The following is a 12,324-nucleotide window of genomic DNA, read 5'->3' as shown; positions in this document are numbered from 1 at the left end:
TGGGTCAACCTAGTTGACCAGGTTAACCTAGGTTGACCCACTTAGCCTATTTAAGCCCAAATCGATTTAAATCAACTCCAAGCCGTTTCTCTTGCAAAAACCCCCATCCCTTGGTTCTAATTGTCTGGGTTGACCAAGGCAACCCTTGACTTGGTCAACCCAAGTCTTTCTTGGTAAAATTTGACCTAATTAGGTCAAATTGATTATATTTAATGCCTAAAACTTTTTTTCGTTTGCTCCATAATTCAAACCATAGCCAAAATAGCCTGGTCTTCCTCCTAATTTGATCTAGATTAAAATTAGATCGTTGATCATAGATCCAAGCCTTTAAATACACTCTTTAGGGCAACTAAGGAGCTCTCTTGCTTTTGCTTTCACCTTAGAGCCTCCTAACATGAGAACTCTCGCGTGTGAGCCCTCATAAACCTCCTTCACCTTCTTCCACTCAAATCCACCGCCAAACCCCCACCAGCGGTGAGCTTTCTGGAAAATCGAGGCCAAGTAGAATCCAAGGCTATTTCTATGCGATTGAAAGAATTTAAAAGCTCGAGATTAATTAAAGAATTGTGCGTGGACAATCTACAAGTGCAACAAACCCAAGATCTCTCGAATCCACCGTGTAGATTAGGTAAAATTGAAAACCCTAGTGTAGAACACTTAGATTTAAATAACTTCTTACACACCACATTTTAGAATGAGATTTTTATACCCCAAGGATGCTCTTCATGAGTACTATTTGTGTTTAAAATTTCATTAAGAACCATTGCGTAGATCGAGAGAATGAAATGAATTATCATTTTAGGGTTCGGGTTACGTAACATCCGTGTTACATATGATTTAATCCATTGATCTTTCGATCAATAGAACATATCTCACCATTCCGCAGCTTGTTCCGACCACGAATCCGATCCCGCAGTTAGTGGCCCCGTCTGGTTTGATTTGAGCCGTTGATCCATAATAGCGATGGATTGAAAGGTCACTAGGACACGCTGACGTCGCTAAGTAAAGCTACGTCCATGGCTTTTATTGTCGCGATCATTTGCGCTGCCAAGCAATGATTGACCGTTGATCACGGGGCTTCTCCCGTGTCGCCACGTGTCTCACTACCGCTCCCAATTTAATTTTAATTAGTTTTTTAAAGCTTTTTTAAATGAGAAAACATAAAAAATTATTTAAAAAATATTTTAAAATAAGAAAAATACATATTTTATATCATTATTTTCAGAAAATATAATTATTTAATTTAAAATTAATTTTAATTTAAAATATTATGTATTTCTTTTAATTCATATTTGTTAATAAATATCACATATTTTAAATTAATAATTAGTTCCATTATAATAATAATACTAAAACATTTTATTAAAACTTAAGCCATATTTTAAGAGTAAATATAAATCCCTAATTTTGGGGGATCCATTTTATAGAAATTTGAATATAGATTATGCACATGAATATCATTCATGGGGAAGGATTAGTGGGTGGTTGAGTTCCAATCATCCACTAATTTCATCGTAAAGCATACTTTACTCTTTCTTTTATTATCTTTGGCATGTATAGGACGCACGAGTACTTAGCTGAGGCCCTCCTAGATCCTAGGAATTGGTGTTTTTATTTCTTGTATGCATTCCCTGCATGTTATCATAAGGGTTAGTCTTGAACATATGATTTAAACCCATTCAATGTAATGACACCCTGAGACAATAATTAACGACCCGTCTAGTGAACTTAGAAAAATTCTTGGAGCTAGGATAGTTCTTTGATTGACTTGAAACTTTAAAAACTTAAACTTAGTGACATCATAATCATTAAAGCTTTAAAACTAATGTTGTTTTCTACAGATACTCCAGAGACTATTTAGCCCCTCACTTTAAAACTAAAAGAGCGTTGTCAAGCATGTTTAACTTTCCTGCACAAAATATTAACTGCTTGTGATTTGATTGTTATTAGGATAATATAACCATGCAAGAGTGTCTAGATATTCTCTTTTTAATAATGTAATATAATTGGTAATAAGTATCGAGTTATGAAAGTCTTTTAAAAGTTAGACATTTCAAACACTCGATATCCAAAGAGAATAAGAAAGACACCCTCTTGGGAAATTTCTTAGTCATTTGGGTACCCTCTTGGAGGACGAACCATACGGAGCCTGAAGGAGATGATCCAAAGGGAGATGATATGGAGAAGGACGATCCACCAAAGAGGGAGACTCGAAGATGAAATGCCTGAATTTCAAGACTTGTGTCATTTATTATGATTAAAATTCATATTGTTGCGGTGGAGCCTAACCACCATTACTTTTCTACAAACCATGGGTTATATTTATATGACACTTGCCGTTGACTTTGAACTTTACTGTGTGTTGAGTATTTACATTAATTACATAATAGAAATTGCATGTTTTTTCTAAGTTTATTTATTGCATTTGCTTGGCCTATTTTCGCTAGGCTCTCTAAGATAAAAAATATTTTTCTACTCGTAATCAAAATTTTAAAATTTTAAGAGCTAAAATAACATAAAAACTTAACAACATAGGAAATAGTTAGAATTTTCTGGGGTCACATACTTCTATCTTTTCTTAATGGACCTATATATCTACATTATTGTGAAATAAATCTATACATAGGAAGTTCATGCAGAACTGTAAATGATCATAGTAATTTTTAGAAGATTTATCTTTGAAGTTCTAATATGTTTGAATCTAGTTCAAATCATTTTAAAACAAGGTTAGAATTTTGTACAATTCAAATAGTACATTATTCAAATATAACATTGTTTATCTCACCGTAGATACAACTTAGTGCAATCAAACAATTTTAACACAACATATTATAAGATCGACACATCATAGTGCAATCACAATAGTTATAATATAATATAATATTTTGATGTTGACAAAAAAGAGAGCAATCCAGTAGTCATGACATCATAACATAATATAATCAAATGACCATTAGTCTATTACATAGCAGAGAGCAGTACAACAACTATAACACAAAATAATTCAATCCAATAACTATAAAAAATAGATCTAAATACAAATTATCAATCTAGGATGTTTACAACAACATCACACAATTAAATGATTGAAAAGAAAAATTACATAATAATTCTATCTTTTCTTAATAGGCTTATATATCTATATTATTGTGAAAAAAATCTATACATAGGAAGTTCATGCAGAACTGTAAATGATCATATGTAACTTTTAGAAGATTTATCTTTGAAGTCAAGTGGATAATATGTTATATCACATATACTCCATAGTCTCCACTGCAAATAGAAAATATAGCATTTATCAGAATATATGAGAAAGTGTTATATAAATTTTTTTAAAAAAATTCAAATAGCTAACCTTATGAAAGACTTGGGAATCTCATATGTGCTGGCACTTCACCACTATCTTCTTCTCCTTCTCCTTCTCTTCCTCATGCCCAACCTCAACAAAATGAATGGATAAATCAGTTGCAAAGACCTCTGAGCTCTCCTTCTTAGGCTTTGTTTGGGACGGCTTTCTTAGTGCTTCTAAAGCAGCTTTCTAGTGCAACAAATAAATTTTTTATATTAAATAGCTGATTTAAGAAGCAATAAGAAAGCCGTCCCAAACGAAGCCTTAGTATTCCTCCCTTCTCATTGTATAAAATTCAAGATCAAATTGCTCAAAGCATCCAATTTCTCCTTCAAGCACAATTGAATATTCTCCTATCAAAGGTGATTGTTCCTCAACTCTTATGTATCAAAAATAAGCTGCTGAAACTCTTTAGAGGGCGTGGAATGGTCGGTAAATGATTGTTCTTCAGCTAATTTCTCTTCTATGTGAACATCACACTCTCTTATAGAACATGTGGTGGTCAGTCCCTTCTTCTGCACCCTAACTAGGATATAATGAAGAGTATCGGCAAAGGACTAATAGAAGTCCTCTTTATCAACTTTATGAACTAGCATTAGCTTCACAATTACCTACATAGAATAATTTAAAGATAAACAAAATATCAAAAAGAGACCAAGAGTTAGTTGAGTATGCTTAGGCTTCATTTGGGACAGCTTTTGGACATTGGTTTTTTCTACTTTTATTAAATTTTTGTGCTAAAAAGTTGCTTTAGAAATCAATAAGAAAGTTGACGCAAATGAAGCCTCCGTTAAAATACAAAGTGAAGTTTTGATGCCTTCACAAAGTTGTATTAAGATATAAATGTTTAATGTTATGCTTCTTTTAAAGTCTTCCAATCATTTTTTATATTCTAGCTATTTTCATCTTTCAAGGAACATTCTCTTACTTTCTACTTTAAATCTTGTTCATGCAACAAAGAAAAATAATATTAATAATAAAAAGGTAAAGTTTTTTGGATATAATCTCATTGATGCATACACAAAAAAAATGAATAAATAAGGCTTTACTTGTGACGACTTTCTTACTGTTTTGTAAAGTTGTTTTTTAGTACATAAATCTCTTAAAATAGTGGTCTAAAGCTATCCCAAATAAAGCCTAAATAAATAGAACATCTATAGAAGGATAAAATCTCAAAATAATTCCCTGACTATTTATATATAACCAATTTAATCCTAGATACCAAAATTTTCTAATTTAGTCATTTTAATAAGTAAATTTATGTCATATAATTACTCATAAACTAAGGTTTTGTTTGGAACAGTTTTCTTACTGCTTTTTAAAGTAGCTTTCTAGTACAAAATTTTATTTATCTAGAAATTTTTGTACTAGAAATCTGCATTATAAAGCAATAAAAAAAAGTGTTCCAGAGCAATAAAAAAAGTGTTCCAGACGAAGCCTAAATTGGATCAATTTTGTTCAGTCGACGAATAAATTGGGATCATTTTTATAGTCAATGAACTAAATTGATGAAAAATGATCTCTAACTAAATTGGCCATATAGAGAAACACTTTGAACATGTTTAAAAAATAAGTTGAAGGAACGGTAATGTCACCTTGTTTATATGAGTGTAAGTTGAAGCTTTGGCCTGTATGGCCCACGTTCCACTACCTCCACGTGAATCCTAACCATCTGCAATACACAGTAACTAATATTTGTGCCTTTCTTTGACAGTCTCTGATGTGCCTCATCTAAAATCAACCCGAACCCGACCTGTTTTGAAATCGGGTCGGGTTCAACCCGGATTTTTCGGGTCGGGTCCGAGTCGGGTTTTCGTGTCGTGTCAAATATTGACACCCCTAGTCAAACCTGGAAGGCATAGAACATTGAACACTGAACAACATTTTCATGCACATTTGAATGATCCAAACTCTTATAAATTATCACATATATTAGATAAATAAAAAGGAATATTGAACATTGAATATACAAGAAGAAATGATTCTCAAGATTTTAGTTAAAATAAAGCGTTGAATTTGTTGATGAAGTTAATATCAAAGATTTAGAAAGGAAAATGATGGCCTTTAAGTAGTTGTTTGGTTGAATTTTAAATGGGTTTAAAGTAATATTCTGAATGCAGCAGAGGTTTTGAAAATTTTGATGTTCGGCTAGATAAAAACGAATGCAAAATAAAGTAAATGTAATGTAAATCATTCTAGTTCATTTTTTTAGTAAATCAAACTTATCCAATTTTGAATGACAATGATTTATACCACAAGGAAGATCACTTGATCGCCAACAGCCTCCACCCTCCTCCAGCCACCACAGTCATCCACCATTGTCTAGTGTTAGTTAATACCTTCTTTTACTCCCCTTTCCAGATTAAACCATCATCTCATATTGGCACCATTATCAAACTTAGTGATACACTATTGGGTTCAACTTTTCATTTCTCCATTAGATGACTTAACCATTTGAACTTTCCAACATTCAAATTAGCGAAGAACACCAAATATATCAAATGATAAAGCATCTGACTTTCTTTTCTCACATCGATGCTTAATAACCCTCCTCCATTATTATGTTCCAAAAAATTTGTAAAAGGAATTTAGAATTTTCTTCATTTCACATACTATTTTTTACTTTAACAAACTTTCTTTATAACGGACAATAAATCTATTCAAGATTACTATACATCTTAAAAATAAAATGGGACTCACCACTTGGAAAATAAAATGAAGAGTTTCTTGTTGTGATGCTCCTTTATGGACTCCATTCATTTTGACAATATGTTCAACCCCAATTAATGGCCAACTTTATTATCCCGAATATCTCTATTGCACTCTTTAATTTATCAAGCTTTCAACTATATCTTCTTCTAGTCTTGACCACACATAAATAATTCTTTCATATTAGATCTCAGGGTGTGACCGAAACTTTGTTACCGTTGCTTGGTTAAAAAAATATTTAGTTTTCACTCGATATAATATTTCATATGTTGTTAGTGTGATAAGTTAACATAAAAAAAATCCAAAAAAGAAGCATTAGATTGTAATCTTAAGGATTATAAGATATATTAAGAAATATCCATGGGAATTGCTAGCATATGAGAAACACAACCACTTACATGTTGAAGCCTACTCTGATGCTAATGCTAACTATGATGGATCGGTTGAAGATTGAATGTTTACTTTTGAATAGTGTATTTTCTAAGAAGAAATCATATTTCATGGAGTAAAAATCATATTGTTGATGTTATATCTAGCAATGAAGTAGGATACAAAACAATTATGTAGTCTGCCTATGAAATAAGGCAGATTGAAAAAAATAGTTAGCATATATCTTTACAAACATCTTGGGCCACTTTGCTTCTCCAATCTTTACAACAAGTAGGATTTTCTAAATATTATTACACAAAATTGAAAAATGACTAATGAGAATATTATGTCATTATTAAAATCATTTCTACGTAATATGTTGTCTTAATTAAAAATATACTATCATTTTTTTTTTCTAATATTTCCTTTTTATTTTGTTATTTGTATTTGCTTATAGGCATCAATTCTATGATGATAAACATGTAAAATTTCTTTCCTTACAATGACCTATTTAAATAAAATTATATTAAAAAAATTAGTGTTGTTAGAGTTACATCCTATTAACCTAATTTTTCTCTTGCATTTCAACAAAAATATTGAAGCCGTTAGCCCTAAATTGCTCACCCTCTCTTCATCAAGATTCCTTTGTTGCTCTTCATTTATCTCACTGAAGGCCAATGTCAAATTGCCTCTAATCATTACATTGTGATGGCTCATTTTGTTTTACTTTATTTCTTTGTGTCAATTAGCCTTTGGACTGAAAAAATAAATCATATGATTGTGGACTTATTATTCTAGAACTTATTTCATTTTTTTTCTCATACATAATTTTTATTAAAAATATAAATTCATGGGGCTTACACTCATGTTTCATAACATGTAAAATGTCTCACCTTATGCCTCATATTATAAAATGTTATTATCCATGAAGTAAATGACTATTAGGGTATGGGTGTTTAAATTTTGTAAGAAAGATTCACAAAAAGGATAGAGTAAGAAGGAAAATAAATATACCCGGGCACAAAGACTATGAACCCATAAGGTTTTATTTTGATTATTCTGGCTTCTGTGTCCATAGGTCTATAAGAAAAGATAAAGCAAAGATTATAGGAACAATATATAATATAATGATGCAATCTTTATAATTAAATGTAATATTACCATTTCTTGAAGTATACAACCTTCTGCAGGTAATTTGAAGCTCGGTTAGCCATCTTAGCATTTATTTGTCGATTATTCAAATCTGGATGTACATTTACCCCTAATTTAGTAAATAAATTATAACAAAAAATAAGTGAATTGTGAATTCTTACTATTAATATACAATCTCTGTACGTCGCGAACTAACTAGAAAAATTTATGAAAGTTTTGATATTTCTAGAGCAGCTGCAAGCAATCTGTGAACAATGATATCTACAAAAATAAATAAATAAATCTTAGCTCAGCCACCTTTTAAATGTTAAATTTTGTGATTTTTTTTACTAATGACGGTATCATAGTTGTCTGAACTTTTGAAATTGATAGAAATCCTTAGAGCTTGTGAAGTTGATCTATAATAAGACCCTATCAAAATGATTAGATGATTTTGGATTTGAATGGACATGATTGTCACATAAAAAACCATCGTAAGATTTATATTGAAGACACTCATATTCTTCAAAAAAATATTTGATCATTATATAAAAATTAAAAGCAATAAAATGAGACAAAATAGGTATGTCTTGCTGGTTATTTAAAAATTTTACAAAATTGATATGCATGATGAATATTACTAATGAATTGACACTGACAATATGATCTTGATCAAGTAATTTTACACAATATTCCTACGTACCTATCATAAGTCATTCTCTACTAATAAATATCACTAAGTAATACAAAAGATGTTTGAAATATATAATCAAATAAGATCATAATGTCATATAACCCACCCACATCTAAGCTATATCCAAGATAACATTGCCAAATTTGATGAAATATGACAAAAATTCATATTATTTCAAAGCAAATAATGTGAATATTTTAACTTTGTAGGAAATGTTTATGAGGTATCTTCTAGTAATAATCAATGCAACCTACACATCAACTTTATTGATTTTAAAGTCTTGGTAATTGATGAAAGAAAATCATCACTTCAAGCCAATGTTTAGATACAATTACCATTAAAAATAGTTTTAAAACCAACTATATAGAAAGAAGAATTGAGTTGGTGCCAATTTGACGATGAATTTCTTAATGTTCTCCCTTTATCCTTTGAATTCCTTCTATTTATTTTAGTCACTTTAGACATGAGAAAATTAAAGAAATCTGAACTTCAGAGAAGAAATAAGAAATTAGGGCACAATTATTATAATAAATAAGATGAAAAAGAGAATGGGAGGGGACCTACCAACTATAAAAGAGAAATAAAACCATAGAATGGAGAAGATAGAGAATATCGAGGAGATAATCCTTAAAAGAAATTTATTCATAAGTCACCAATTCAATTGCAAGCTATAAAACCCTTGGAGTGAAGTCTTAACAATGTGGTCATCTTGAAGGTTTACTGAATCACCTTCTTGTTAGGGATGATTTGATAACTTTAGTTTCCAAATTGTAAAATAATGCTCATCGCTTAGCTCTAATGACCACATTTTAGCTATCATTATGTCAGCTTATATACATTTGCTAAACCCTTGTGATGGGAAAATTAACAAAATATAACCAACTAACCTGCATATCTCCGCATGGGAGAAGTGAAATGAGTATACAAAGGTGCTACAAGTCCAAACTGGTGAAACTCAGTAGGCTTCATATCTCCACTCCATGAGTAAATAACCTGTATGCATTTCAAAAAATATAATTAGATGTTGCAGTATGAACATCATTTATATTTCTAGATTCAGTTATGCACCTTTGTCATGCACCTAGTAGCCAAAATCTTCATTTGCTTTTTGCAGTTTTGATCAACACCCTGCAGCAAGTTTTTTATCATCAACTAAATTCAATTCAGTGTAGAAGGGTAAGCATAAAATGCAGTCTTGAAGCATAATAATACAAGTAAACAAGATGAAATGCATCAAAAATAAGAATCATTGGGAGTAATCCTTACGACGAAATGATCAATTGAATCCATCAATGCTTTTGGCGATGAAATGTCCAAGTCAAGGCCAACAGCTGTTGCCATGCGATGTAATGGTTCCAACATCTCTTTGGTTGGAGCAGGTTGGTGTCTACATGCACATTACAAGTCACATTAATTTATATATTATTACGAGCATCTCTTTGGTTGGAGCAGGTTGGTCTATTCACTCCTTAAATAGAGATCAAACTAGTCCTTCCATGAGATTATTTAGGTTCCTATTTAAAAAGTTAATGGATTAAAATAAAACATTTAAACAATCAAGATTATTTTGGTCATTCATTAGAGTAGGGAACCTTTTTTATCATTATCTTTATAAATTCTAATAAGAATGTTCAAACAACTTGATAACATTAAAATATTATTAGCTAGTTCAATATCAATTTTTCATTTATAATAGTTTTCAAATTATTGAAGTATATCATCTTTTGTGGTATGTTACCAAAACAAAGTTTCCCAACAAAGAGCATACCCTACAATAGAAACATTAGCCCAGATAAATTACTTGATTTTCTTTTTGAATAAAAAATGACCAAATAAATGTTCATTAAAGGCAAGATCAGATTAACTAAGGCTTCATTGTGGATTGTTTTTTTACTACTTCATAAAATAGTTTTTAGTAATGTTTCGTTTGGAATGGCTTTCTTACTAGTTCTTAGGGCAGTTTTCTATTACAAAATTTTTGTACTAGAACACTGTTTTATACGAAGCAATAAGAAAGCCGTCCCAAAAGACCGATAAAAGTTGTTTTAAGAAGCAGTAAGAATCATCCCAAAGGAAGCCTAGATTGTAAAATGAGTATATGAGGCTAGAGGAGATTGGATCCATTGGCACACCTCAATAAGGAACACGATGGAAAATGCTTCAATATCTTTTTTGCAACAAAGAAATTGCAAGCCAACATAAATTCTTCAATCATCTGACTGACCTCTATAATTGGATAATTTCCTGCCAAAAAGAATTAAATCTAAGCTCAAATTTGAAGTAAATAGTAATATTTAGTTAGTGTTTCTAATAAAAAATTGCATACCAATATCCAAAGGATCACAAGTTTCTGTATCCATCTGAAATTTAACTTCTGTTGAATTAAATGTGAAAGCTCCTCCATCAAATCGTCGTTGCCTCATAAGCTATGTTTTTGATAATAAATATATATCAAAGAAAAATCTTAATTGTCATCTTGAAATCTAAAAACTAGTAGAAATAAAAACGGAGTCAAAGAAGCTGAGCTTACCTTTGCTAATGAATTCAAATTTCGTAGGTCAGTAATTAATGGATCAATCTTGCGACTATCAGAAAACACAAAAAAAATATATATATTAACACCACAAAAATTAAGCATATTGTGGCAAAACATAGACCAGAAAATTAAAATACTAAAAGTCTTCAACTTTGCAGTCCTTCCTTTGTGATTTAGAACCATAAATAAGTAAAAATATTAAAGAAACTATACACAATAAAAAGATCTCAAAGAAAATAGTCATTATCATGCTCATCAGTGCAAATAAGGTCCTAAGTAGTATAACTAGCAAACCAAAAGAGACATGAAAATGCACCTATCGTCCATTAGGGCTTGAGCTTCGACATAAGATAATGCAGCACAAGATTTGATCGTGCTCTTTGTGAATCTTGTAGAAACTATATTTGCATCAGGTGTCAATGTCTGCAATTCATAAAAAATTAATCAAATATCTTTAAACACTACAACAGCTGATACTTCCAACTCAAAGTAGTTTAGACTATTATAAAAGAAGTAAGAAATGTATACCAAAATAAAGGAAAATGTGAATCTTTCTACACAGGGCTGAAGAGAACATATGCCTGTAAAAAATGGAAGGTAAAAATTGGTGGAAAATTATATCTTCTTGTTGCAATACTTGGATGGTAAAAATGATAGAATTATATCACTTAAGATGGTTTTATTATATATAAAAAAAAATCACTCTAAAGTATAAATTGAGGACCTTCCCAATAAGAATTATATAGATACCTTCAATTAATATTTTTGGAAGCATGTCAATTTTCTTATCAACAAGATACACAGATGTGCCTCTCTGCATAGCCTCCTTGTCAAGTGGAGTTCCAGGATGAACAAAATTTGTTACATCAGCAATATCTGATAGAATATGATTAAGGGTAGACAAGGTGGTAATCAATATGAAGTTGTCTACGCTCACTAGGGACTTTTGGTTTTATCTTATTTGATGTAATTTCTTGTCATCTTAACAACAATAAAATGGTATGTTATCTGGTAGACTGTGGTAAGAAAACATTGCTAGGTTAGATTCAAGTAAGCGTTAGTGGGGTGTTGGAATCCTAACGTATGATATAAAAAAAGTAAGTTTGTATACTAAGGCTTCGTTAGGGACGGATTTCTTACTGCTTCTTAAAACAATTTTTTAGTACAAAAATTTTTAATTTTTGTATTAGAAAGTAGCTTTAAGGAGCAGTAAAAAGTCATCCCAAATGGAGCCTAAACCTATCAAATGTCATATGAATATGATATTTCATCTTTCAGAGATTAACCACACTAATATTACACTAATTAACCTTAAACAAATATGCAAAATAAACTTAGGGAAAATTTTTTAGTATTCATCAAGATTATTCCATTAGCCATACGGATTGAGAAACTTTTGAGGATTTGTTCTTTTAAATAAAAAACTTAAGTTTATAGAATAGCATAAATTGCAATGTTGGTGTTTTAAAAAAATGCACAAAGGCTATTGCAGTAGGATTAGAAAATAGGTTTTTATGCAAAATAAAAATTTTAATT

The 12,324-nt window shown here is 30.7% G+C and overlaps 1 pseudogene; it reads right to left on the bottom strand.

The window, feature by feature from the left end:
- Window positions 1-327: 327 nt before the first annotated feature.
- LOC110107651 overlaps window positions 328-12,324 on the bottom strand; it is a 17,128-nt pseudogene continuing 5,131 nt past the window's right edge.

Source organism: Dendrobium catenatum, unplaced genomic scaffold (assembly GCF_001605985.2).
Source record: "Dendrobium catenatum unplaced genomic scaffold, ASM160598v2 fragScaff_scaffold_706, whole genome shotgun sequence".
Lineage (NCBI taxonomy): Eukaryota > Viridiplantae > Streptophyta > Magnoliopsida > Asparagales > Orchidaceae > Dendrobium > Dendrobium catenatum.
This window is presented reverse-complemented; position numbering and strand designations above follow the sequence as displayed.